Consider the following 5,848-nt stretch of genomic DNA (forward strand, 5'->3'; position numbering starts at 1 on the left):
TGAAATGAATATCAATTTAGCAGTACTTCATTTAATAAGGTTTTCTTAACCGATAGATTGGCAAATTCATTGAGCTGTAAGAGCAAGATACTTCAGCTATAGCTTTCTTGGAATGTCTTCAAGAGGCTCAGAGACTGAATGCAAGAGAAGGGGGTCTTGCGAAGGAGAGGCCCATCAACAAATCATTAGGGCTTCATGAAAATTCCATAACGAGTGGCAATTTATGGTTTTTCAGAACTTGGGCTTAGAGTTCTTTGCACAAAATGCTCCATGCGAGCTCATTCTGCCTGCTCCGGTATTGGGCTTGCTTTGATGTAACGCCGCAATGAACAGATGTGATGAGAGGGTCATGACAATAGTATCTGTACGGAGATTTCTTTTGCGCATTATGTCTGAAGGTGTCACCAGCCCAAATCTAGCCTTTAAATTTTCATACAAGAAGTTGGATACGTTAGTTGACTGTAGACAACGATGCAAGAAAAATAGAATCTTAAGTTCATAGAAGAAGTTTAAAACTAATTAATAAAATCACATAAATAACAAAAGATTAAATATAGACTATAATATAGTTTTGTTTCTGCGAAATCGGCTGGCAGAATTATTGTCATTTTATACAGGCTGCTGCAGATGTGGTATCCAATGGTTATTTAATTCTACCGATACTTCACCGCTCCCATCCAAGTAACTTTTCTCCTGTCACATCATCTTTCACGCTCCACTGGGCTTATCAGCATTTACACAATAGCCCTAACTGTGCTCCTTGCTCTCTCTCCCTCTTTCTCTCATGTTATAACCCACCCCATCCTGAAGATCCAGTATCATCCTCCCCTTCTAGGCCAAGAAATATATCCACCTGCACCTCCTCTGAAAACAGAAGTATGTAATCCTCCAGTCCCGGTAAACCTCACACATCCCGGCAGTAGTCATCTACCACCGGAAGCACTTCTCCTAAAGAAAGCAACACAGTAAGCTCCAGCGTTCTCCTCATCTAATTCCCATCACTCATGCCTTTTCCCCTCTCTCTCTCTCTCTCTCTGAAAAATTTCTTGCGGTCGCAGCTTCTCAAGAACCCTAATCTTCCTCAGCTTCCTCATCCGACAAAAGATCATCATCAGAGGCGGGGCAGCAGTGGAAAGGTAATACTACTATCCAAAGAATTCAATCTATAATGGTCTTCCTCTCTCTATCGCTAGCCTTGTAGAAAGGATTCAAGGAGGATGCAAGAACACTCAAAAAAAGCCCAAGAAATAACTATAGATAAGCACCAAATCCCAAATAGATCGTGATCGTCATCATTTCCCCAATCACCACATGTAACTAAAATTATTGTTCCTTGACTGCTTCATGTAGCCCGAAATAGTAGAGCTAGCAAGAGCAAGGAGACGACCATAAGGAGGAGGAATAGGAGGAGACAGTTGTTGGTGTCTCCAGCATGGACTTGGTACCTACCCCGGAGAGCCCCCACTCCGACCACAGTGGCGGCACCAACGCAAGCCCCCACGCCTCCTCCTCCTCCTCCTCGTCGCCATCGCCGAGCCGCTACGAGTCTCAGAAGCGGCGAGACTGGAACACCTTCGGCCAGTACCTCAAGAACCACCGCCCGCCGCTGAGCCTCTCGCGGTGCAGCGGCGCCCACGTCCTCGAGTTCCTCCGCTATCTTGACCAGTTCGGCAAGACCAAAATTCACACTCAGATGTGCCCCTTCTTCGGCCACCCCAACCCGCCGGCGCCGTGCCCTTGCCCCCTCCGCCAGGCCTGGGGCAGCCTCGACGCCCTCATCGGCCGCCTCCGCGCCGCCTACGAGGAGAACGGCGGCCGGCCCGAGTCCAACCCCTTCGGCGCCCGCGCCGTCCGCCTCTACCTCCGCGAAGTCCGCGAGCTCCAGGCCAAGGCCCGCGGCATCAGCTACGAGAAGAAGAAGCGCAAGAAGCCCCCCCAGGAGCAGCAGCAGCAGAAGCAGCCACCTCCGGCCGCTCCCTAAATATATCATCTATTATCAGCGGATGATCCTGAACCTTCCAAGGACCACCGAACTCTCTCTCAGCTATGCATGCATTAGATCCTTCTCTCCTTGCTTTGGTAGGTGAGACGAAAGCATATATAATTTATATGGTGTGAGCTTCTCTTTCAGGTTGCTATTAGTTTATGTTGCTCTTTTCCTGTGTGCTGATTGAACCTCTCTAAGCAACTTCCCTTTGCTTGCCTCTCTCTCTCTTTCTCTCTCTCTCCCTCTCTCTCTCTATATATATCTATCTATATATAGTACTATTATTATTACTACCGGATGTTGCTGTGGCTTTATACTCTGGTGACAGCAACTGGGAGTTGGTAGGCAGTATGAGCAATTGGAGTGTTACTAATATTAGCAAGGTTGTGAAGGGAAGAATGTGGGTACTGTACGTCGAACTGGGAGTTCATTTCTAAGAGTGTGTACTTGAGATCTCTGGTTATGGATCTGCCCACGATGTGTCAATTCACTCTTTTGAGCTTTTCTTTTCTTTTTCTTTTTATGGTATTAAAAGTGGAGTGGTGGTGGTGAATTTCTAAGATCGTGTGTCAGGCCCTAATGGATTGGCTCTCTTACCATATGTTTCTTGATATGCGAAATGAGAGTCAGTGCTTTAGCTCACCGTCCGTTGTTCGGTTACCACGCTTCCCCCTTCGGCTTTCCTTTTTAAAGCTTTTCTTTGTAACTCTGAGTCGTGGAAGAGTTGCTGGGATTTTGTTTTCCTGTCTCGTGTTTCCTTTGCTTCTCATGGACAGAAAAGACTGACCCTTCATAAGTAGCATTTTGATGGTTTACCCTTTGATCACCAATTCTATGATCTACCGAACTTCCCATGATGACCAAGTATACCAAACTCATTTAGCCATAACATCACTTAGATATATTATAAGACTAACATCTAAATGGCTCATTCATACATTTCGGGATGTAAGACAAAATGTGCACTATTCATTCCTAGAAAGCTAGCATGTGGGAAGTACCAGAGATTTTTTTTTTTTTTTGAAGTTAAATGGAGGAAGCAAGGTACTTCCCCCATGATTTCAATAGTTAGCAAGTCTTTGATGCAAGGTACTGGTGCTGAATACTAGAATAGTTACCAGAGATTTTAATATATGGAGAAATGGATGTTGTTCGCTGGCTTATATTCTAATACTGAATGATTAATCGACCGAAGACTGTTCTAGTGGGATATGGTAGCATCCCAAATTTCATAATCAATCTGGCCGACAACTCTTCATTGTTGTCGAACAGTAATTTGGTGTGGTTGGATGGTCTCTTTTCGGAGACATCTCATGCTTTTATTCTGTACTATTGTTGGTCTTCTGGATATTAGTATGCTCCTTTTCTTTCACCCTTATATATACTTTTTGGCCTCTTGACCCGTCTATGTGTGTGGGAAGGGTAAGCGCATGGCTTCTGAGCTCTTTTTGTATTTAAATCTGGAATTCTTTCCGCCAATTTAGGATTCCTTTTCGGCAATTTTAAACTAACAGATTCCTCTCCTTTGATGACAAGGGCATGCCTAACTTAGACCACTTATGATGAATACATATGGATTAACTGTGGAACATTCTTCTATTTTATTGTGACTGCCTAAAATAGCTAGAGACCACTTGTGGAACTTGATGGTGGCTCCTCGTTCTACATATTCTAACACTAGCTAGCACCAGATCGCTATATTACAAAGTTCATTATGTTTTAGAGAGAAGGTTTAGATTCATATCACAGTTGCCCTGCTATAGAGATTTTGTTGCATGGATTATGTCGTCATGATCGATATCATAATTATTAAGAACCTATATGAAATGTTTCATAATGTGAAATATTGGACCAGCAAGGATGGTCTAAAGAAAGTTAGGTCAAAGCCTGAAAATAAAGCATAGCGTTTAAGAGACTAATAATTAATGGAATAGTTTTAAACAACCTTGGTCCATGAAATTACTTACATGTCTTGATTAGCCAGCCACAAAATTTGTGTTCCTTTGCTTTCATTAATCATCCAACTGACACAGTAATCTATGGAATAATACCATGAAAAAGTCTTATATAAAATAAAGTTTATTTAATATCAATTTCTTGATTCCCTGTTGCTCATCCTCCTAATTGTTGCTGCCATGACTGTAACTATCTTCTAGGCCTCATATAATACTTCTTTTTATCTTCATGTGTCTTTGGGATTCACAACATTTTTCAGAAAACCTCATCTCATTGTTTGGCGAACTTACTTTTTCTTGGTCAATATGCACCAATAGCCCCATATCTAGAAGCGCCCCTTTGCCTACTGTCTTCATCCAACTGAAGTATATGCTTGACTTCACCCTTGAGAATAGCTTTAATCACTTCATAAGACTAATAATTTTTTATCATGCTCCAGTGGGTGAAGTGCTTAATGTTATTTTTATAGGAATCTTAATTAGTGTCTTCTGGTGAGTTCAGATGAAAGCTCTAATAGACTAATGTGTTGCTTCAGCTAAAACCAAGATAGTATTCCTCATGTACCTTATCACTGTTAGGGCTACAAGATTGTGTGAGGGCCAAGTGGACTTTAGAGATGACACAAACTAGATTTGGAATTAAGATTTAGATCCGCAACCAACCGATTATCTCGATAGACTGCAGCAGGTTAGATCACTCTCTTGGTTGAAACTAATTAAAGTGGCTCTAAGTAGCATTTATGCTGTTCTAGTATTCATACAAGAGCAAATAGATGAAGATCGACAAGTCTCTGTAACAATTGGTGTGATCTTATAACGCTAGAGGAAATGATGATTAAACTTGTTCGCATATTTGTCATACAAGAAAATAAGCATCATTGAAACTCTTGATGGATTTGCCTATTCTTTTTTTATTACGTATTACTTTTCTCTTAAGGTTGTTTTACAATGATACTGTATTCTTATTAAGAGTTGATTTATAGACAAGGAGGCCTCTTGCTCAAGTCAATCAGATGAAAAGAAAGGTCAGTTCATAAATTTAATCATCAAATCCATCAGAGAAAGTAAAGATAGTTTGACATCCTGGAATTCCTCTGGAATTCCATGAGGGAGCATGCAAGAAAGTTGAATAATATGCTGATTCCATGAAAAGCTTGACCCGTAGGGTGCTATAAAATTCGGCATCAGCTATGAACCAAGGATGATTTTATAGCAAAGGAGCCAATATATGCAATAAAAAATGATTTAGTCTCATGAAATATAATATCTCAAATGAGGAATCATGGTATATTGGAAGACATAGAGTTACCAATCATATGTCTTCAGGTCTATGTGGACATGTTTTGAAAATTTATGAAATTCACCGACTATCATGTTGACAACACCAGATAAGCCTTCACATAAGATCATCTATTGGATTGGTCTAGACATAATTATACCTTCTGTGATGGTAGATAATCAAAAAGATGATTTCTGATTTTGAAGAAATCTTTGATTTATTTGCAAGATTTATGTGATAGGTTTCAAGTAGGATATCATAACGAAAGCAAATATTCTTGTTAATTCAATGATAAAAGAAGATATATATAAAGAAGAGGAGAAGAGAAAGAGGGGAGATGGAAGATTGCTTTAAGAGGTTTTAGAAAAAGTAATCGATCATTTGTCATGGTAAACATATATTGTAAGTTATCTTTTCTGATAAATATGTATGTTGCCTATTGATTTATTCTTTTGGTTTCCTTAAAAAAAAGGAAGGGATTAACTGTTCAAAAGTGGTTTGGATGCTAAAGGTCTTTTAGTTATCTTGATATATAAGACTATCTCTAAGAGTATATATAGTGAGCATAATCTCAGTGGTTACTAATTCTTCCATATCTTTCTATCATTCATATTCTAATAACTCCTC

The 5,848-nt window shown here is 40.4% G+C and overlaps 1 pseudogene across 1 annotated transcript; it reads left to right on the forward strand.

Moving 5' to 3' along the window:
- The first annotated feature begins 690 nt into the window (after positions 1–690).
- Positions 691–2,205, forward strand: LOC103703940 (protein G1-like4; annotated as a pseudogene). Its single transcript, XR_015988350.1, has 3 exons — positions 691–965; positions 1,059–1,136; positions 1,351–2,205. The product of XR_015988350.1 is annotated as a protein G1-like4 (transcript).
- The last annotated feature ends 3,643 nt before the right edge of the window (positions 2,206–5,848 follow it).

This window comes from Phoenix dactylifera, chromosome 6, assembly GCF_051530095.1.
Source record: "Phoenix dactylifera cultivar Ajwa chromosome 6, Ajwa_hap1_PhDact_Kaust_v1.1, whole genome shotgun sequence".
Classification (NCBI taxonomy): Eukaryota; Viridiplantae; Streptophyta; class Magnoliopsida; order Arecales; family Arecaceae; genus Phoenix; species Phoenix dactylifera.